This window comes from Mesocricetus auratus, unplaced genomic scaffold, assembly GCF_017639785.1.
Source record: "Mesocricetus auratus isolate SY011 unplaced genomic scaffold, BCM_Maur_2.0 Super-Scaffold_100001, whole genome shotgun sequence".
Lineage (NCBI taxonomy): Eukaryota > Metazoa > Chordata > Mammalia > Rodentia > Cricetidae > Mesocricetus > Mesocricetus auratus.
The window spans coordinates 255,490-278,226 of record NW_024429187.1 but is presented as its reverse complement, the minus strand read 5'-3'; the positions used below and the strand labels follow the sequence as shown (position 1 = coordinate 278,226).

The window sequence follows — 22,737 nt, the reverse complement described above, 5'->3', positions numbered from 1 at the left end:
GTGGATACCATCAAGTAGCAATAAGAGGTGAGAAATTCTCTATGAAGGAATCCTCTACAGATGTTTTGCCACATGTACATACAGATAAAATGGTTTCTAAATATTAACTTTTATCTTTGTAGAAGTCACCTCTCAGCCTTGGTCAGACAAGTCTCTTTCAGAAATGGACACTGGACAAAGTGGGGACTCATAGGTGGTTAAATACTGAGAATAAGTAACTGCTTAGACTCAAAAAAGACACCCATGTCACCTACTTCAACACCCGGAGAATAGTGTGGAATAGGGATAGAGGGATTGATTGTAGGAGCTGAAGGATGAGGAGGATTGAGGTGGGATGCTGTCTTCTGGACTTGGCATAGCCATTGTGAACCCAAGGTTACAAGGGAACCTGGGGGCAGGGGAGAAGAGAAGGAAAAGAAGAAAGGAAGAGAGCAGAAATAAGGGAGAATGAGAAGGAGGGAGAAAAATAAAGGCAGATAGAGGACAAGCTGAGAAGCAGTACAAAGAGTCGCTGGGAGTAGAAGGGTAGAAGAAGAGGGAGTAGGATGTGTATGTGATCACAGCGCCTTTTATGCAGCCCATGGTGAGTGGTGCCGTGCCTGGGATGGTGATTCTGGGTTCTACAAGAGAGCAGGCTAAACAAGCTGTGAGAAACAAGTGGATAACTGTCACCCCTCTGTGACTTCTGCATCAGCTCCTGCCTCCAGGTTGCTGCCCTGCTTGAGTTCCCGTCCTTCCTTTGATGATGAATAGTGATACAGAAGTATAAGACAAATAAGCCCTCTACTCCCCACCTGCTTTAGCCATGGTGTTACACCACAGTAATAGTAACCCCAAATAAGACAATGTTATCAAATATAACATTTTAAAAAGAAAGGAGGTCTTTGGGGAAGTGACTAAGTCAACTCCAAGATCGGATTTATCATTTTAATGCGTCCTGCTGCGTAGGGACAGAGCATTCATCCCTCTACCATGTAAAGTGGCAGCAACAAAGGACTCACTAGATACCAGAGGCCAGGAAGGCAATATCTGTGCTTTTAGTCCCACTCCACTGTCCAAGGTAGTACTGCTTGCAACAGTCAAAATGAAGATGGATCGCAAGTGTTCAACAGCAGATAGTTGGATAAATCTCATATATAGCAACTAGAGAGATGGCTCACCCATTTGGAGCACAAGCAGCTCCTCAGGAGGGCCTGGGTTTGATTCCCAGCACACACAGAGCAACTCACAGCCATCTGTAACCCCGTTCCAGGGCACCTGATGCTTCTTCTGGCCTCCCTGAGCACCAAAGCCAAGGGGTACACAAACAAATATGTTGGACAAACTCATATTTTCAACTAAATATTTAATTATTTGTGTGGTGTCTTTTCATACCCCTCTACCGTCATGCCCTTCCCTTCCAGTCTCCCTCTCCCTGTTAGCATCTCTCCCTCCCCCCTTCTTGTCCTTTCTTCCTTCCCTCCTTCCTTCTGCCTGTCATATGAACACCCTAACCACTTTTATGTTTTCCTATCTTTATAACCTTTTCTTTAATGTAATGATAATTTCAGCTGTGTTTTGTCTTTCTTGGTTATGTGCTACTTAAACTACATTATCAAGAACATGTGTAGCCCTGGTAGAAAACCTGTAGTTTCTGTCATTGCATAGAATTCCAAGCCCTCTCCTGAGATAGTTTTAACTACCCATTTGTCAAAATAAAAAACATAAGTCTCCTCTAAAAGGCACGAGAGATAGTTTATTCTAGAGCCAAACATGGATGGCAATGGTCCAGTAACATGGATACAACTTACCCCCCAAACTCAATGATCCAAAATTTGTAGTAATAGAAGAGTAGATGTCATGAATCAAGCCACTTTTCAAATACTTTGGAGGAAACTTCAGATGGACAGGCTATAGCAACATGGGGAAACCTCTGTTATAGGTCTCACATGCTAACTGGTGGTATTCTTCACATTTTGATTGGTGGAAGCTAGAAGTCTGTCAACACTCTCCAATCATGTTTCACCTGTCAGCTGTAGGTATGTCAAGTCAGACACAGAGGTACACAGTGAGTGGATATCATTTTAAAGATAAATTGTAACTGGGCTCAAGACCTGCAATATCCCTGCTTCTTCACAATCACTGAAGTTTTAATCAGGCAGTCAGGGCTTGTAGAATGTTCAAAGTGTGGTGCATCTTTAATTGTATAGAATTTAGTGAGTTCATTACAGGAAATGATGGCTTCAGCAATATATGTATCTGAGACCTGTACAGGCATGAGAACATGGCTTACTCACTGACTCTCCAGAGATAGACTTTTATTTCTAGCCATTGAGGTGGCTGTGACAGAGTCAGAGTCATGTCTTGTGTTTCCACTGGCCTCAACTCATTCACTGATTATATAGAAAATGAGGAACTTCATCAGACATTCATGGGATTTCCTGAATTGCTCTAATGTATTTGTCATTTCTAGTGATCTTGGGCCTCCGCCCTCAAGGGTTCAGTGCCCAGGACTCTGTCCTCTTAGAGCTTAGCAGAAGCCTGTGGTACAGCTCTCAACCCCAGGTCTGAGACTCTCATCTGTGAGGACTTCCAGCTCTTTGGAAGTCTTAGGGCAGCAAGTGTCAGCTGTTTGTCTTCACCTGCTCCTTACAGCTCTTTATCCTTCTTCAGCCTCAGCTCTGCACCCTTCGTCCTCTTTCCCCTTCTCCCTCCTGCCCCGGATGCTCACAAACTGACCAGCTGCTGTCAATCATCAGCTGCCAATCATCAGCTGCCTTGCTGTGTTCACATTGTGGCCTCACTACACTCAGCTGTCCCTGCCTCACCATTCTGTGGCTTGTGCTGTCGCCCCTGTGCTCAGCTACTCCTGGTATTACCAGGTCAGCCTGATCTGCTTATAGAAGTCAAGAAAAACCCACTGCAGGGAAACCTTTTTGTTTAATACATACAACATATCTTTTTATTTTTTGTTTCAAGAAAATGCATTTTTCATTTTACATACCAACCCATTCTCCCTTTCCCCTATCCCTCCCCCATCCCCCCCACTTCTCATCCCTTATCCACTCCTCAGAGGGGTAAGGCCTTTCTTGGGGAGTCAAAAAAGTCTACGTATCAAGGCTAAGCAAGGTATGCAACCATAGGTAATGGGTTCCAAAAAGCTAATTCATGTACCTGAGATAGGTCCTGGTCCCACTGCCAGGGCAGATCAAGCCAAATAAGTTTCACCTATATTAAGAGGGCCCAGTTGGGTCCCATGCAGGTTCCCCAGCAGTTAGTCCATAGTCCATGAGCTCCCATGAGTTGTCTCTGTGGTTTTCCCCATCATGCTCTTGACCCCCATTGTTCGTATGATTCCTCCTTCCTCTCTTCAACTGAACTAAGGGGCTCAGCTCAGTGCTTGGCTGTGGGCCACTACATCTGCTTCCTTCAATTACTGGATATAGGTGCTATGATGAATTGATTATATAACTTGTCTTTTTTCATTTTTAAGCAACTTTTTATAATAGATTTTATTTAAATTAGAAACAATCTTATTTTACATATTAATTCCAGTTCCTTCTCCCTCTCATCCTCCCATGCCCTCATCCATTCCCCAGGGAGGGTGAGGCCTTCCATGATGAATCATCAAAATCTGTCAAGTCATCTGGGGAAAAACCTAGGCCCTCCCCTGTGTATCTAGGCTAAGAAGCCCATTCGTGCACTAGGGATACATCCTGGTTCCACTGCCAGAGGCCCCATAGACTGCCTAGTTGTCCTAGCCACCCATGTTCTGGGGGCTTGGATTGGTCTTATGCTGGTTTCCCAGCTGTCACACTAAGGTCCATGAGTTCCCATTTTTTCAGGTCAGCTGTTTCTGTGGGTTTTCCCAGCATGGTCTTGACCCCTTTTTTTGTAACTCCTCCTTCTCTACAACTCCTGATTCCAGGAGTTAGACTCAGTGCTTAGCTGTGGATCTCTGCTTCTGCTTCCATCAGCTACTGGATGAAGTTTCCAGGATGGCATTTAAGGTAGTAATCATTCTCATTACAGGGGAAGGGCATTTAAGGTAACCTCTCCACTATTACTTAGAATCCTAGTTGGGGGCATCCTGTGGATCTCTGTATAATTCCCTAGTGCCAGATTTCTCTTTAAATCTGCAATGGCTCCCTCTATTGATGTATCCCTTTTCTTGCTCTCCTCTATTCCATGATCAAGTGGGCTTCATCCCAGAGATGCAGGGATGGTTCAACACACGAAAATCCATCAATGTAATCCACCACGTAAACAACCTGAAAAAGAAAAACCACATGATCGATCATCTCACTAGATGCTGAAAAAGCTGTTGAGAAAATCCAACACCCCTTCATGATAAAGGTCTTGGAGAGATTGGGGATAACAGGAACATACCTAAACATAATAAAGGGAATATACAGCAAACCAACAGCCAACATCAAACTAAATGCAGGGAAACCTTTTGAGGATTTATGTTGCAACACCCAGGGAGGCAGCACAGGAGGGCATCCAGCAGACTTGGTGAGACAAAGCAATATTCCTGAGTAACTTAAGAAAAGTCACAGTCATGGCCTTCAGATTCTGACTAGTCACAGCACTTTGTGTAGGTCAATCATACTTTGAGGCTTATGTTTGAACCAATCACAGCTTGGACTGTTAGCATCAGTCATAAAAGTGTGTCTGCCAAACGACCAGGAGAGGTAGTCCTCAGTGAACCTTCTGATAACCAAGAGTCTGGTGTAAACTGTTCCCAACTAAACCAAACTTAGTGGTTTAATAAACCAAATAAAAACAAATGCAGTGTGTGTGTGTATGTGTGTGTGTGTGTGTGTGTGAGAGAGAGAGAGAGAGAGAGAGAGAGAGACAGAGAGAGACAGAGAGAAAGAGAGAGAGATACACAGAGAGAAGGAGACGAAGACAGAGGGATAGAGAGGTATGAATGGGGTGGCTATGGGAATGGATGAGTGTGGATGTTTGTCCGTGAGTACTGAGTGTGGGCAAACATGTGGTAGATGCACATGTGGCTGGCAGAGAACAGCTGTAGGCATTGTAGACATGAGTCCCCTCACCCTTCCACCTTGCTAGAAAGTGTCTTTTTGACTCTCCATTAGCCAGACTAACTGGCCCAGGACCTTCTGATGATTGTCCTATCGCTAACTCCCTTCTCAATAGAGGGCCACACTGGGATTATAGATGTTTTCTTGCTGTGATTAACTGAGTGTCCCCCACAAGCCTGAGATGCCAGTGGATCAGTAAAGGGCCGGGATGTGAACGTCTCTGGAGACAGTTTTAGGGAACAGTCTCTGCTTTATTGTACCTGAGCAACTACTTATATAATGGGAGCCTATGAACTGTGATTGGTTAGCACATTACCTGGGATTGGACACTGAGTGAACAAACCACTAAGGTCTTTATGTGGGAGACACACATAAAGGAGACTGGAGAGTGCAGACTCTTCAGCAAACCAGTTACAAGCTACAGGCGTTCTGACTTCTGGGAAGCATGGTTCTCATTTAGAAGTGCAAGTGCCAGGTAGGCTGAGTTCCAGGTACTGCCTGAACTTTCTCCTACAGTTCCCCCTTCTATACCATTTTACATTCCTGAGAGAAGATCCTCCTGATCTTCTTGGTGTCTTTGTGGGACTCCTAACAGTGGAAACGGGGTGCCTCTGACACTTTTGTCCACTTTTGGGACTCTTTTCCACCTAATTTCTCAACCAGTCTTGACGTGAGGATTTGTGCCTATGATTATTGTATCTTACTATGCTGTGTTCACTTGATATCCCTAGGAGGCTTGCTCTTTTCTGAAGGGAAATGGATTTAAGGGAGAGAGGATATGAGGCGTGACTGTGAGGAGTTGAGGGAGGATAAACTGTAGTTAAGATGTATTGTGTGAGGAAAGAATATACTTTTAAAAAACAAAAATGGTTATGAAAGGCATGGGGAAAAACAAACAGTAAAAAAATGACAAGAAATAATACATATCTTTTAATAACTTGAAGCCCATGGTTCAAATTCCCCAATCAAAGAAAATTGGCAGATTGGATTAAAAGATAGGGATATTCCTATTTATTGCTCCAAGAAACACAGATCACCATAAAAGCCTGGCACTAATAAGATAAAAAGATGGAAAATTAAAATTCTCCATCCTAAAATTTCAAAATTAAATTTTAGGACATCTCAGATAGTCTTTCTGTATTGGGATATATGCTCAGAGTGTGAGAGGTCATTTGGTAGTGTAGTGGATGTGTATTTATTTTCTGAGGAGAGGAATCACTTGCTGTTTTTTATGGCAGTCATGTTAGTTTTCATCCCCACCATGGTAGACAGTTTTCCTTTATTACATACCATTCTCAACATTTCCATGTCTTCTCTTGTTTGGTAACAGGTAAAAGGCCAGACTTGAACTCTAAACTAACATAGACCTTTGTAGTGGCGTCTAGTAATGGTTAGGTATATCAATAAAGACTGACTCAGATCTGACAGGTGAGTGTGCACACCTGTAATAATCCCAATTAGTCCTTATTTTTAACCTGTTGAGATACAGTGAGACTTAGCTTCCTGCTGCAATTTCACCTTCATAGTTTAAATAGATCTCAGTAGAATCCTGTCCAGTAGTAAGTTAATTCGCGAACAAAAGTGACAGAGATATAGAAAATGCTTTTAGGGGTAAGTGTCATGGGAAAACATCACTGTAAGATACTCTATTTCTGATCTAACATCCATATGCAGTGAATTGACCCAGCAAGAAGGACTCAGCTCAACCTGAACAGCATCATGAGACTGATATCAGTACCATCCCAAGAGACTGTGTGCACATTGTCCATTATGGAAATATTCCCTTCTGTTTGGTGTTCTAATGGTCTCATTGTCACCAGGTAACACTTTTGCCTCTATTCCCATCTTTTCACAGAAAGAATCTGGCCAAAGTACAATTTGAGCAGAAGTTTGCTTAACAAAGGAAACTAACTCAAAGTGAACATACCCATCAGAGAAAGATTGGAGCAGGCTGGCCTGAAGGAGCTGGAACACTACTGGATTCTTCAAGGTGTTGTGGGATAGTTGATTACACTTTGACTCCCCAAGACCGTGTTAAAAAAGATAATCTTGAATAAGAGGGTGGAGCCAGCCAATAGTTGACCAGAATTAGCAATAGTGAAGCCAAGAATAAAGATAGAAAATTTACACAGAAAGGAGTAGGGAGGAACTGGGGGACTTCTGGTCTGGGATATGGGGAGAGAGAGGTGCTTGCTGTGTCTCGGGTTAAAAGAAAGGAAGGTTGGTTGGTCACTCCTCCACTGCTGATTTGATCTATCAGGCTTTAATCCAAAAATCTGACTGCTGAGTCGTTATTGGTGCTAGAACAACTTACGTGAAGCAATATGTTGGTGCCCAATGCATGGCATGAGATCATGCAATGGAAGACACCACTTTCTCCTTCCACAGACACTCTGCATGCAGCTTCTCCCATGCCCACCCTTCCGAAGCACCCCTGAAACCTTCCCCGCAGGTAGTGGGCTTCTCCCACCATAGACCCTCAGTGTCTGCTCCCTGGCCAAGGCCACATGTACCCTCCACATGACACAGTGTCTGCTCAAGCTTCTGCTGCTAATCCTCCACACATGCACGCGGGACATTACTTTCCTGCAAGCTTCCACAGCCACAGTGGCCTGATGCTGGCTCCCCCATACCTGCACCCATGGCATCCTTACCTCCTGCTGTGCTCCCATCACTCAAGTTCTCAGCATCCACCATGCCAGCCCAGCAGTTTTGGCAAAACACTTGGGGAGTCCAATGAAATATATTTCCCACAATGAGAATCAGAAATATCACAATGCAGGGAGTTAGGACTCTGTATAGTGCCACGGTGAATGGCTTGAAAGTGGAAAAAGTAAATGACTTAGCTGGAATTGACATAATGTCAATTATAAATCAGTTTGACAATTCATATTTTCTTACTAAAAAGTGGCTTGATAAATGTACAATATGAAAACTTGACTAATAAGATATAAGCCTTAGAAAGACTTATTGTTGATAAGATACAAGCCTTAGAAAGACCTACTAAGGAAAATAAGAAAAATATTCACACACAGACAGAGGAATTTAAACCAGAACCTATGACACCACTATATGATGAAACTGAAGAGGAGTGATCCAGGGTTATTTGAAAACCAACCTTAGTTTATCCAGTTACTATACAAGAACAACCAGCAGACAATAGGTACCCCCAAGGTTACAAAGAAATCAAATGGAATCCTATAGAAATATTAGATTTGAGGAAATTTAAGGAAGTAGTCCTTTCATATGGTATGCATTCACCCTATGTGAAGCAAATGTTGAATTCATGGGCAACTCAGGACAGAATTATCCCCCAAAACTGGAGAGATTAAGATATAACAATATTGGAAACTGATCCTCAGTTATAATTGAGAGCATGGTAGAAAGAAGAAACTGTGGTAATAGGACAATGAAATAATAATAGAGGTATTGATATTTGACAAGAGCAGTTCCTAGGTAAAGGCCAATATGCTGATTTGCAAAGACAGGTTGCATTTGATGATCACACTTTGACTTTACGGCATCTTTGAATTCTTGGTACAAGGTTAAAGAAACAGGAACAAGGTCTGAATAATTTACTAAAATTATATAAGCCCCCAAAAAATTACTGATTTTTTTTTACAAAGAATAACATTCTATACTAATAGAATAGTAGCAGATCCAGAAGTCTGACAAATAATAATTGAATCTTTGGTTTTTGTAAATGTTAATTCACAATGCAAAATGATGATTAGTCCTTTAAAGGCAAGATCATCAACAGTAGAGAAATGGATTAGAAATATGGCTGATATTGGATCTCACACGATGAAAATTTGATAGAAGTGATTTCTAAAAAGTTTAAGGAAAATAAAAATATCACATATTTTAATTGTGGTAAGCAAGGTCATCTGAAAGGGATTATGGGCAAGGTGTTCCTAGAAACAATGTTTTTTCTAGAGATAATTCAAACAGATGGCCATACCTTCTAGAGTATGCAGAAGGTGTGGCAAAGGTCACCATTGGACTAATGAAACAGATTAACAAGGGACAGGCAAAGTAGCCCTTTACCATCAGGAAACACTTAGGGAACCACTTGCAGGCCCCATTATCAAATTTGGTTCAATCATTCCCTGTCAGCATTGGAGAAACTCATCAACAGAGCAATTAGAAAACTTAATGCCTGCTGCTAAAGAATCATACTGCTCTGGATGTGCACAAGAACACAGCTTCAGCAGATAAAACAAAGAATTCAGGAGATAAAATAAAAGAAGTATTTTGCAAACTTCTGTAAATGATCAAAGACCAAATCTAAAAATGCACAAATGGCATTGTAATTGAAGGTTTAGTAGACAGAGGTGCATATTTAATTATAATTTCACCAAAACCTTGGCATCCAAATTGGCCTCTTCAGGAAGTAAATATTCAGTTTCTAGGAATTGGAACTTTATCTCAGGTAAAATAAACAAGGTGATAGAGTGTATGGTATAAGAAGACATATCGGGAAATAAATCCATATGCAGCTAAAATAGCAATGAATTTATAGAAACATGATTTGTTATAGAAATGGAAAACATACATTAACATTTCTCCAATTTCAGAAAAAAAGAATAAAATAAAGAATGCTTCAGAGGAAAAGTCTTAAAAGGTACTATCAAGAACAATCACTGATCACTCAAGTTGTACATAAGCAGGGCACAACAGCTGTTGATCTTTCAAAGGTATCAACAGCACTACCTTTAAAGTGGTTAACTGACAAACTGTGGTGAGAGCAATGACCTTTGACATCAGAAAAATTGCAGGCACTCAGACAGCTGGTAGAGGAGGAGTTAAATGCTCAACATATTGAAAAATCAACCAATCCTTGGAATTCTATATTTGTCATTAAGAAGAAATCTAGAAAACCAAGATTGTTAAAATATTTAAGAGTCATAAATAGGGTGATTCAGCCAATGGGCCCTTTATAACTTGGAATTCCCTTGCTTTCTTTACTGCCTAAAGGATGTCCTATTATTATGATTAGTATAAAAGTCTGTTATTTCACTATAACTTTCCAAGAACAGGATACAGAAAAAGTTGCCTTCACAATGCTACTTATTTTGATTCCCAGATTGTTAAAAGGTATCACTGGAAAATTATTGCACAAGGGATGTTAAAAAGCTCTACCTTGTATCAATACAACAGCCATTATAGATAATTCATTAACAGTTTTGGGTTGATATCTTACTAGCTGATTCAGACTCAACTATCTTAGAAAAATGTTTGGTGAAATAAAGAGAATTTTGCCTTGTTGGGTGTTACAGATTTCTCCTGTAAAAATACAAAAAGTGATTTTATTAATTGCATAATTCAGTCACAGAAAGTACAAATTAGGAGAGATCAATTATGAACTCTTAATGATTTTCAAAAATTGCTGGGAGATGTTAACTCTCTTTGGCCCACAATTGGATTAACAACTCAGGAGTCAAGTAATTTATCTCAAACCTTATAAGGTGATAGGGACCTAAATTCTCAGAGAAAACTATCAACTGGTGCTGAAAGAGAGCTGGCTCTGATAGAAAAGAAATTACAGTATGCACATGTGGACTATGTGGTTCCAAGTTTGGGGCTTGATTGTGTTTTAGTTATTTTGCCTTCTACTCATTCTAAAGACCACTGGACAAATAAGACTGCTGAAGAAGAAGGATGGATAATCAAGATAAAATGTCCTAAGAAAAAGTAAATTGCTCCAATGGCACAGCACATATCCAACAGGGTGGATTTTCACAAGTCTTCCCAAATGCTTGCTTTTGCTGGTCTGCAAAAATATAAAAGGCAAATGGTCTTTTTAAGGTCCAATGCAATTAAAAATTAAAGCTGGCTGCGGAATTAGAGTGTGTCCCTCTACTTCTCTAAACCCAAGCATGATTGTTAAAGGAAATTCATGGCAGAAGAGCCTCCTCCTATGGGTCAGAAGAAAAACAAAAATAGGAGACTAATCTATTGCCACTAATCTCATAATCCTTTGGTGTTATTTTGACTTTTTTTTCTTAAAATATAAATATTATCTCAAAATGTATAAGATTATGTGTTCATTTTCTGTTGTGATATTCTAATGAATTTTAGAAATAAGCGTCATATAGCTTTCTGTACATGTTTTCACACTTGAGCCTGAAGAAGTTAAATAGGAACTGAGTTTGTATACTCAGGATTTATTTAACAGATTGTGGTCTTGACGTTTAAAATGTGTAAGTTTTCTGTAGTGAACCATAACCATTCCTGGAGATACTTGAAGTCTCCAAAAGGATGATGGGGCCCTGCAACTACGAATCCACCTGGACTCTGATAATACCATTAAAGTAACAAGCACTACCCAAAGGTTAGCTTGGACAGCAATTTGCTTGGAACAACTTCAAAGTTATTAGCTAAGATGATGCAGCCTCATACTCCAGCCAGGACTTCAGATAAGATCTGTATTTACCCATCACACAGAGATTAGGCAACAAATGATAAAAGTAGCTCTCCCAGGACTTGACCATCTTCCAAATTGTCACAGTACCCTAAAGATGCTATCACTCTTGTGTGAGAAAAGAATATACTTTAAAAAAACAAAAATGGTTATGAAAGGCATGGGGAAAAACAAACAGTAAAAAATGACAAGAAATAATACATATCTTTTAATAACTTGAAGCCCATGGTTCAAATTCCCCAATCAAAGAAAATTGGCAGATTGGATTAAAAGATAGGGATATTCCTATTTATTGCTCCAAGAAACACAGATCACCATAAAAGCCTGGCACTAATAAGATAAAAAGATGGAAAATTAAAATTCTCTATCCTAAAATTTCAAAATTAAATTTTAGGACATCTCAGATAGTCTTTCTGTATTGGGATATATGCTCAGAGTGTGAGAGGTCATTTGGTAGTGTAGTGGATGTGTATTTATTTTCTGAGGAGAGGAATCACTTGCTGTTTTTTATGGCAGTCATGCTAGTTTTCATCCCCACCATGGTAGACAGTTTTCCTTTATTACATACCATCCTCAACATTTCCATGTCTTCTCTTGTTTGGTAACAGGTAAAAGGCCAGACTTGAACTCTAAACTAACATAGACCTTTGTAGTGGCGTCTAGTAATAGTTAGGTATATAAATAAAGACTGACTCAGATCTGACAGGTGAGTGTGCACACCTGTAATAATCCCAATTAGTCCTTATTTTTAACCTGTTGAGATACAGTAAGACTTGGCTTCCTGGTGCAATTTCACCTTCATAGCTTAAATAGATCTCAGTAGAATACTGTCCAGTAGTAAGTTAATTCGGGAACAAAAGTGACAGAGATATAGAAAATGCTTTTAGGGGTAAGTGTCATGGGAAAACATCACTGTAAGATACTCTATTTCTGATCTAACACCCATAGGCAGTGAATTGACCCAGCAAGAAGGACTCAGCTCAACCTGAACAGCATCATGAGACTGATATCAGTACCATCCCAAGAGACTGTGTGCACATTGTCCATTATGGAAATATTCCCTTCTGTTTGGTGTTCTAATGGTCTCATTGTCACCAGGTAACACTTTTGCCTCTATTCCCATCTTTTCACAGAAAGAATCTGGCCAAAGTACAATTTGAGCAGAAGTTTGCTTAACAAAGGAAACTAACTCAAAGTGAACATACCCATCAGAGAAAGATTGGAGCAGGCTGGCCTGAAGGAGCTGGAACACTACTGGATTCTTCAAGGTGTTGTGGGATAGTTGATTACACTTTGACTCCCCAAGACCGTGTTAAAAAAGATAATCTTGAATAAGAGGGTGGAGCCAGCCAATAGTTGACCAGAATTAGCAATAGTGAAGCCAAGAATAAAGATAGAAAATTTACACAGAAAGGAGTAGGGAGGAACTGGGGGACTTCTGGTCTGGGATATGGGGAGAGAGAGGTGCTTGCTGTGTCTCGGGTTAAAAGAAAGGAAGGTTGGTTGGTCACTCCTCCACTGCTGATTTGATCTATCAGGCTTTAATCCAAAAATCTGACTGCTGAGTCGTTATTGGTGCTAGAACAACTTACGTGAAGCAATATGTTGGTGCCCAATGCATGGCATGAGATCATGCAATGGAAGACACCACTTTCTCCTTCCACAGACACTCTGCATGCAGCTTCTCCCATGCCCACCCTTCCGAAGCACCCCTGAAACCTTCCCCGCAGGTAGTGGGCTTCTCCCACCATAGACCCTCAGTGTCTGCTCCCTGGCCAAGGCCACATGTACCCTCCACATGACACAGTGTCTGCTCAAGCTTCTGCTGCTAATCCTCCACACATGCACGCGGGACATTACTTTCCTGCAAGCTTCCACAGCCACAGTGGCCTGATGCTGGCTCCCCCATACCTGCACCCATGGCATCCTTACCTCCTGCTGTGCTCCCATCACTCAAGTTCTCAGCATCCACCATGCCAGCCCAGCAGTTTTGGCAAAACACTTGGGGAGTCCAATGAAATATATTTCCCACAATGAGAATCAGAAATATCACAATGCAGGGAGTTAGGACTCTGTATAGTGCCACGGTGAATGGCTTGAAAGTGGAAAAAGTAAATGACTTAGCTGGAATTGACATAATGTCAATTATAAATCAGTTTGACAATTCATATTTTCTTACTAAAAAGTGGCTTGATAAATGTACAATATGAAAACTTGACTAATAAGATATAAGCCTTAGAAAGACTTATTGTTGATAAGATACAAGCCTTAGAAAGACCTACTAAGGAAAATAAGAAAAATATTCACACACAGACAGAGGAATTTAAACCAGAACCTATGACACCACTATATGATGAAACTGAAGAGGAGTGATCCAGGGTTATTTGAAAACCAACCTTAGTTTATCCAGTTACTATACAAGAACAACCAGCAGACAATAGGTACCCCCAAGGTTACAAAGAAATCAAATGGAATCCTATAGAAATATTAGATTTGAGGAAATTTAAGGAAGTAGTCCTTTCATATGGTATGCATTCACCCTATGTGAAGCAAATGTTGAATTCATGGGCAACTCAGGACAGAATTATCCCCCAAAACTGGAGAGATTAAGATATAACAATATTGGAAACTGATCCTCAGTTATAATTGAGAGCATGGTAGAAAGAAGAAACTGTGGTAATAGGACAATGAAATAATAATAGAGGTATTGATATTTGACAAGAGCAGTTCCTAGGTAAAGGCCAATATGCTGATTTGCAAAGACAGGTTGCATTTGATGATCACACTTTGACTTTACGGCATCTTTGAATTCTTGGTACAAGGTTAAAGAAACAGGAACAAGGTCTGAATAATTTACTAAAATTATATAAGCCCCCAAAAAATTACTGATTTTTTTTTACAAAGAATAACATTCTATACTAATAGAATAGTAGCAGATCCAGAAGTCTGACAAATAATAATTGAATCTTTGGTTTTTGTAAATGTTAATTCACAATGCAAAATGATGATTAGTCCTTTAAAGGCAAGATCATCAACAGTAGAGAAATGGATTAGAAATATGGCTGATATTGGATCTCACACGATGAAAATTTGATAGAAGTGATTTCTAAAAAGTTTAAGGAAAATAAAAATATCACATATTTTAATTGTGGTAAGCAAGGTCATCTGAAAGGGATTATGGGCAAGGTGTTCCTAGAAACAATGTTTTTTCTAGAGATAATTCAAACAGATGGCCATACCTTCTAGAGTATGCAGAAGGTGTGGCAAAGGTCACCATTGGACTAATGAAACAGATTAACAAGGGACAGGCAAAGTAGCCCTTTACCATCAGGAAACACTTAGGGAACCACTTGCAGGCCCCATTATCAAATTTGGTTCAATCATTCCCTGTCAGCATTGGAGAAACTCATCAACAGAGCAATTAGAAAACTTAATGCCTGCTGCTAAAGAATCATACTGCTCTGGATGTGCACAAGAACACAGCTTCAGCAGATAAAACAAAGAATTCAGGAGATAAAATAAAAGAAGTATTTTGCAAACTTCTGTAAATGATCAAAGACCAAATCTAAAAATGCACAAATGGCATTGTAATTGAAGGTTTAGTAGACAGAGGTGCATATTTAATTATAATTTCACCAAAACCTTGGCATCCAAATTGGCCTCTTCAGGAAGTAAATATTCAGTTTCTAGGAATTGGAACTTTATCTCAGGTAAAATAAACAAGGTGATAGAGTGTATGGTATAAGAAGACATATCGGGAAATAAATCCATATGCAGCTAAAATAGCAATGAATTTATAGAAACATGATTTGTTATAGAAATGGAAAACATACATTAACATTTCTCCAATTTCAGAAAAAAAGAATAAAATAAAGAATGCTTCAGAGGAAAAGTCTTAAAAGGTACTATCAAGAACAATCACTGATCACTCAAGTTGTACATAAGCAGGGCACAACAGCTGTTGATCTTTCAAAGGTATCAACAGCACTACCTTTAAAGTGGTTAACTGACAAACTGTGGTGAGAGCAATGACCTTTGACATCAGAAAAATTGCAGGCACTCAGACAGCTGGTAGAGGAGGAGTTAAATGCTCAACATATTGAAAAATCAACCAATCCTTGGAATTCTATATTTGTCATTAAGAAGAAATCTAGAAAACCAAGATTGTTAAAATATTTAAGAGTCATAAATAGGGTGATTCAGCCAATGGGCCCTTTATAACTTGGAATTCCCTTGCTTTCTTTACTGCCTAAAGGATGTCCTATTATTATGATTAGTATAAAAGTCTGTTATTTCACTATAACTTTCCAAGAACAGGATACAGAAAAAGTTGCCTTCACAATGCTACTTATTTTGATTCCCAGATTGTTAAAAGGTATCACTGGAAAATTATTGCACAAGGGATGTTAAAAAGCTCTACCTTGTATCAATACAACAGCCATTATAGATAATTCATTAACAGTTTTGGGTTGATATCTTACTAGCTGATTCAGACTCAACTATCTTAGAAAAATGTTTGGTGAAATAAAGAGAATTTTGCCTTGTTGGGTGTTACAGATTTCTCCTGTAAAAATACAAAAAGTGATTTTATTAATTGCATAATTCAGTCACAGAAAGTACAAATTAGGAGAGATCAATTATGAACTCTTAATGATTTTCAAAAATTGCTGGGAGATGTTAACTCTCTTTGGCCCACAATTGGATTAACAACTCAGGAGTCAAGTAATTTATCTCAAACCTTATAAGGTGATAGGGACCTAAATTCTCAGAGAAAACTATCAACTGGTGCTGAAAGAGAGCTGGCTCTGATAGAAAAGAAATTACAGTATGCACATGTGGACTATGTGGTTCCAAGTTTGGGGCTTGATTGTGTTTTAGTTATTTTGCCTTCTACTCATTCTAAAGACCACTGGACAAATAAGACTGCTGAAGAAGAAGGATGGATAATCAAGATAAAATGTCCTAAGAAAAAGTAAATTGCTCCAATGGCACAGCACATATCCAACAGGGTGGATTTTCACAAGTCTTCCCAAATGCTTGCTTTTGCTGGTCTGCAAAAATATAAAAGGCAAATGGTCTTTTTAAGGTCCAATGCAATTAAAAATTAAAGCTGGCTGCGGAATTAGAGTGTGTCCCTCTACTTCTCTAAACCCAAGCATGATTGTTAAAGGAAATTCATGGCAGAAGAGCCTCCTCCTATGGGTCAGAAGAAAAACAAAAATAGGAGACTAATCTATTGCCACTAATCTCATAATCCTTTGGTGTTATTTTGACTTTTTTTTCTTAAAATATAAATATTATCTCAAAATGTATAAGATTATGTGTTCATTTTCTGTTGTGATATTCTAATGAATTTTAGAAATAAGCGTCATATAGCTTTCTGTACATGTTTTCACACTTGAGCCTGAAGAAGTTAAATAGGAACTGAGTTTGTATACTCAGGATTTATTTAACAGATTGTGGTCTTGACGTTTAAAATGTGTAAGTTTTCTGTAGTGAACCATAACCATTCCTGGAGATACTTGAAGTCTCCAAAAGGATGATGGGGCCCTGCAACTACGAATCCACCTGGACTCTGATAATACCATTAAAGTAACAAGCACTACCCAAAGGTTAGCTTGGACAGCAATTTGCTTGGAACAACTTCAAAGTTATTAGCTAAGATGATGCAGCCTCATACTCCAGCCAGGACTTCAGATAAGATCTGTATTTACCCATCACACAGAGATTAGGCAACAAATGATAAAAGTAGCTCTCCCAGGACTTGACCATCTTCCAAATTGTCACAGTACCCTAAAGATGCTATCACTCTTGTGTGAGAAAAGAATATACTTTAAAAAAACAAAAATGGTTATGAAAGGCATGGGGAAAAACAAACAGTAAAAAATGACAAGAAATAATACATATCTTTTAATAACTTGAAGCCCATGGTTCAAATTCCCCAATCAAAGAAAATTGGCAGATTGGATTAAAAGATAGGGATATTCCTATTTATTGCTCCAAGAAACACAGATCACCATAAAAGCCTGGCACTAATAAGATAAAAAGATGGAAAATTAAAATTCTCTATCCTAAAATTTCAAAATTAAATTTTAGGACATCTCAGATAGTCTTTCTGTATTGGGATATATGCTCAGAGTGTGAGAGGTCATTTGGTAGTGTAGTGGATGTGTATTTATTTTCTGAGGAGAGGAATCACTTGCTGTTTTTTATGGCAGTCATGCTAGTTTTCATCCCCACCATGGTAGACAGTTTTCCTTTATTACATACCATCCTCAACATTTCCATGTCTTCTCTTGTTTGGTAACAGGTAAAAGGCCAGACTTGAACTCTAAACTAACATAGACCTTTGTAGTGGCGTCTAGTAATAGTTAGGTATATAAATAAAGACTGACTCAGATCTGACAGGTGAGTGTGCACACCTGTAATAATCCCAATTAGTCCTTATTTTTAACCTGTTGAGATACAGTAAGACTTGGCTTCCTGGTGCAATTTCACCTTCATAGCTTAAATAGATCTCAGTAGAATACTGTCCAGTAGTAAGTTAATTCGGGAACAAAAGTGACAGAGATATAGAAAATGCTTTTAGGGGTAAGTGTCATGGGAAAACATCACTGTAAGATACTCTATTTCTGATCTAACACCCATAGGCAGTGAATTGACCCAGCAAGAAGGACTCAGCTCAACCTGAACAGCATCATGAGACTGATATCAGTACCATCCCAAGAGACTGTGTGCACATTGTCCATTATGGAAATATTCCCTTCTGTTTGGTGTTCTAATGGTCTCATTGTCACCAGGTAACACTTTTGCCTCTATTCCCATCTTTTCACAGAAAGAATCTGGCCAAAGTACAATTTGAGCAGAAGTTTGCTTAACAAAGGAAACTAACTCAAAGTGAACATACCCATCAGAGAAAGATTGGAGCAGGCTGGCCTGAAGGAGCTGGAACACTACTGGATTCTTCAAGGTGTTGTGGGATAGTTGATTACACTTTGACTCCCCAAGACCGTGTTAAAAAAGATAATCTTGAATAAGAGGGTGGAGCCAGCCAATAGTTGACCAGAATTAGCAATAGTGAAGCCAAGAATAAAGATAGAAAATTTACACAGAAAGGAGTAGGGAGGAACTGGGGGACTTCTGGTCTGGGATATGGGGAGAGAGAGGTGCTTGCTGTGTCTCGGGTTAAAAGAAAGGAAGGTTGGTTGGTCACTCCTCCACTGCTGATTTGATCTATCAGGCTTTAATCCAAAAATCTGACTGCTGAGTCGTTATTGGTGCTAGAACAACTTACGTGAAGCAATATGTTGGTGCCCAATGCATGGCATGAGATCATGCAATGGAAGACACCACTTTCTCCTTCCACAGACACTCTGCATGCAGCTTCTCCCATGCCCACCCTTCCGAAGCACCCCTGAAACCTTCCCCGCAGGTAGTGGGCTTCTCCCACCATAGACCCTCAGTGTCTGCTCCCTGGCCAAGGCCACATGTACCCTCCACATGACACAGTGTCTGCTCAAGCTTCTGCTGCTAATCCTCCACACATGCACGCGGGACATTACTTTCCTGCAAGCTTCCACAGCCACAGTGGCCTGATGCTGGCTCCCCCATACCTGCACCCATGGCATCCTTACCTCCTGCTGTGCTCCCATCACTCAAGTTCTCAGCATCCACCATGCCAGCCCAGCAGTTTTGGCAAAACACTTGGGGAGTCCAATGAAATATATTTCCCACAATGAGAATCAGAAATATCACAATGCAGGGAGTTAGGACTCTGTATAGTGCCACGGTGAATGGCTTGAAAGTGGAAAAAGTAAATGACTTAGCTGGAATTGACATAATGTCAATTATAAATCAGTTTGACAATTCATATTTTCTTACTAAAAAGTGGCTTGATAAATGTACAATATGAAAACTTGACTAATAAGATATAAGCCTTAGAAAGACTTATTGTTGATAAGATACAAGCCTTAGAAAGACCTACTAAGGAAAATAAGAAAAATATTCACACACAGACAGAGGAATTTAAACCAGAACCTATGACACCACTATATGATGAAACTGAAGAGGAGTGATCCAGGGTTATTTGAAAACCAACCTTAGTTTATCCAGTTACTATACAAGAACAACCAGCAGACAATAGGTACCCCCAAGGTTACAAAGAAATCAAATGGAATCCTATAGAAATATTAGATTTGAGGAAATTTAAGGAAGTAGTCCTTTCATATGGTATGCATTCACCCTATGTGAAGCAAATGTTGAATTCATGGGCAACTCAGGACAGAATTATCCCCCAAAACTGGAGAGATTAAGATATAACAATATTGGAAACTGATCCTCAGTTATAATTGAGAGCATGGTAGAAAGAAGAAACTGTGGTAATAGGACAATGAAATAATAATAGAGGTATTGATATTTGACAAGAGCAGTTCCTAGGTAAAGGCCAATATGCTGATTTGCAAAGACAGGTTGCATTTGATGATCACACTTTGACTTTACGGCATCTTTGAATTCTTGGTACAAGGTTAAAGAAACAGGAACAAGGTCTGAATAATTTACTAAAATTATATAAGCCCCCCAAAAAATTACTGATTTTTTTTTTACAAAGAATAACATTCTATACTAATAGAATAGTAGCAGATCCAGAAGTCTGACAAATAATAATTGAATCTTTGGTTTTTGTAAATGTTAATTCACAATGCAAAATGATGATTAGTCCTTTAAAGGCAAGATCATCAACAGTAGAGAAATGGATTAGAAATATGGCTGATATTGGATCTCACACGATGAAAATTTGATAGAAGTGATTTCTAAAAAGTTTAAGGAAAATAAAAATATCACATATTTTAATTGTGGTAAGCAAGGTCATCTGAAAGGGATTATGGGCAAGGTGTTCCTAGAAACAATGTTTTTTCTAGAGATAATTCAAACAGATGGCCATACCTTCTAGAGTATGCAGAAGGTGTGGCAAAGGTCACCATTGGACTAATGAAACAGATTAACAAGGGACAGGCAAAGTAGCCCTTTACCATCAGGAAACACTTAGGGAACCACTTGCAGGCCCCATTATCAAATTTGGTTCAATCATTCCCTGTCAGCATTGGAGAAACTCATCAACAGAGCAATTAGAAAACTTAATGCCTGCTGCTAAAGAATCATACTGCTCTGGATGTGCACAAGAACACAGCTTCAGCAGATAAAACAAAGAATTCAGGAGATAAAATAAAAGAAGTATTTTGCAAACTTCTGTAAATGATCAAAGACCAAATCTAAAAATGCACAAATGGCATTGTAATTGAAGGTTTAGTAGACAGAGGTGCATATTTAATTATAATTTCACCAAAACCTTGGCATCCAAATTGGCCTCTTCAGGAAGTAAATATTCAGTTTCTAGGAATTGGAACTTTATCTCAGGTAAAATAAACAAGGTGATAGAGTGTATGGTATAAGAAGACATATCGGGAAATAAATCCATATGCAGCTAAAATAGCAATGAATTTATAGAAACATGATTTGTTATAGAAATGGAAAACATACATTAACATTTCTCCAATTTCAGAAAAAAAGAATAAAATAAAGAATGCTTCAGAGGAAAAGTCTTAAAAGGTACTATCAAGAACAATCACTGATCACTCAAGTTGTACATAAGCAGGGCACAACAGCTGTTGATCTTTCAAAGGTATCAACAGCACTACCTTTAAAGTGGTTAACTGACAAACTGTGGTGAGAGCAATGACCTTTGACATCAGAAAAATTGCAGGCACTCAGACAGCTGGTAGAGGAGGAGTTAAATGCTCAACATATTGAAAAATCAACCAATCCTTGGAATTCTATATTTGTCATTAAGAAGAAATCTAGAAAACCAAGATTGTTAAAATATTTAAGAGTCATAAATAGGGTGATTCAGCCAATGGGCCCTTTATAACTTGGAATTCCCTTGCTTTCTTTACTGCCTAAAGGATGTCCTATTATTATGATTAGTATAAAAGTCTGTTATTTCACTATAACTTTCCAAGAACAGGATACAGAAAAAGTTGCCTTCACAATGCTACTTATTTTGATTCCCAGATTGTTAAAAGGTATCACTGGAAAATTATTGCACAAGGGATGTTAAAAAGCTCTACCTTGTATCAATACAACAGCCATTATAGATAATTCATTAACAGTTTTGGGTTGATATCTTACTAGCTGATTCAGACTCAACTATCTTAGAAAAATGTTTGGTGAAATAAAGAGAATTTTGCCTTGTTGGGTGTTACAGATTTCTCCTGTAAAAATACAAAAAGTGATTTTATTAATTGCATAATTCAGTCACAGAAAGTACAAATTAGGAGAGATCAATTATGAACTCTTAATGATTTTCAAAAATTGCTGGGAGATGTTAACTCTCTTTGGCCCACAATTGGATTAACAACTCAGGAGTCAAGTAATTTATCTCAAACCTTATAAGGTGATAGGGACCTAAATTCTCAGAGAAAACTATCAACTGGTGCTGAAAGAGAGCTGGCTCTGATAGAAAAGAAATTACAGTATGCACATGTGGACTATGTGGTTCCAAGTTTGGGGCTTGATTGTGTTTTAGTTATTTTGCCTTCTACTCATTCTAAAGACCACTGGACAAATAAGACTGCTGAAGAAGAAGGATGGATAATCAAGATAAAATGTCCTAAGAAAAAGTAAATTGCTCCAATGGCACAGCACATATCCAACAGGGTGGATTTTCACAAGTCTTCCCAAATGCTTGCTTTTGCTGGTCTGCAAAAATATAAAAGGCAAATGGTCTTTTTAAGGTCCAATGCAATTAAAAATTAAAGCTGGCTGCGGAATTAGAGTGTGTCCCTCTACTTCTCTAAACCCAAGCATGATTGTTAAAGGAAATTCATGGCAGAAGAGCCTCCTCCTATGGGTCAGAAGAAAAACAAAAATAGGAGACTAATCTATTGCCACTAATCTCATAATCCTTTGGTGTTATTTTGACTTTTTTTTCTTAAAATATAAATATTATCTCAAAATGTATAAGATTATGTGTTCATTTTCTGTTGTGATATTCTAATGAATTTTAGAAATAAGCGTCATATAGCTTTCTGTACATGTTTTCACACTTGAGCCTGAAGAAGTTAAATAGGAACTGAGTTTGTATACTCAGGATTTATTTAACAGATTGTGGTCTTGACGTTTAAAATGTGTAAGTTTTCTGTAGTGAACCATAACCATTCCTGGAGATACTTGAAGTCTCCAAAAGGATGATGGGGCCCTGCAACTACGAATCCACCTGGACTCTGA

General features: G+C 38.9%; 1 long non-coding RNA gene across 1 annotated transcript in view; it reads left to right on the top strand.

The window, feature by feature from the left end:
• Positions 1 to 22,280, top strand: part of LOC121139751 — a 48,094-nt gene extending 25,814 nt beyond the window's left edge. The window contains exons 2-4 of the long non-coding RNA XR_005876665.1: positions 6,886 to 7,020; positions 12,588 to 12,722; positions 18,290 to 22,280. This is a non-coding gene — a long non-coding RNA (uncharacterized LOC121139751). The remainder of the gene's footprint in view (positions 1 to 6,885; positions 7,021 to 12,587; positions 12,723 to 18,289) is intronic.
• The last annotated feature ends 457 nt before the right edge of the window (positions 22,281 to 22,737 follow it).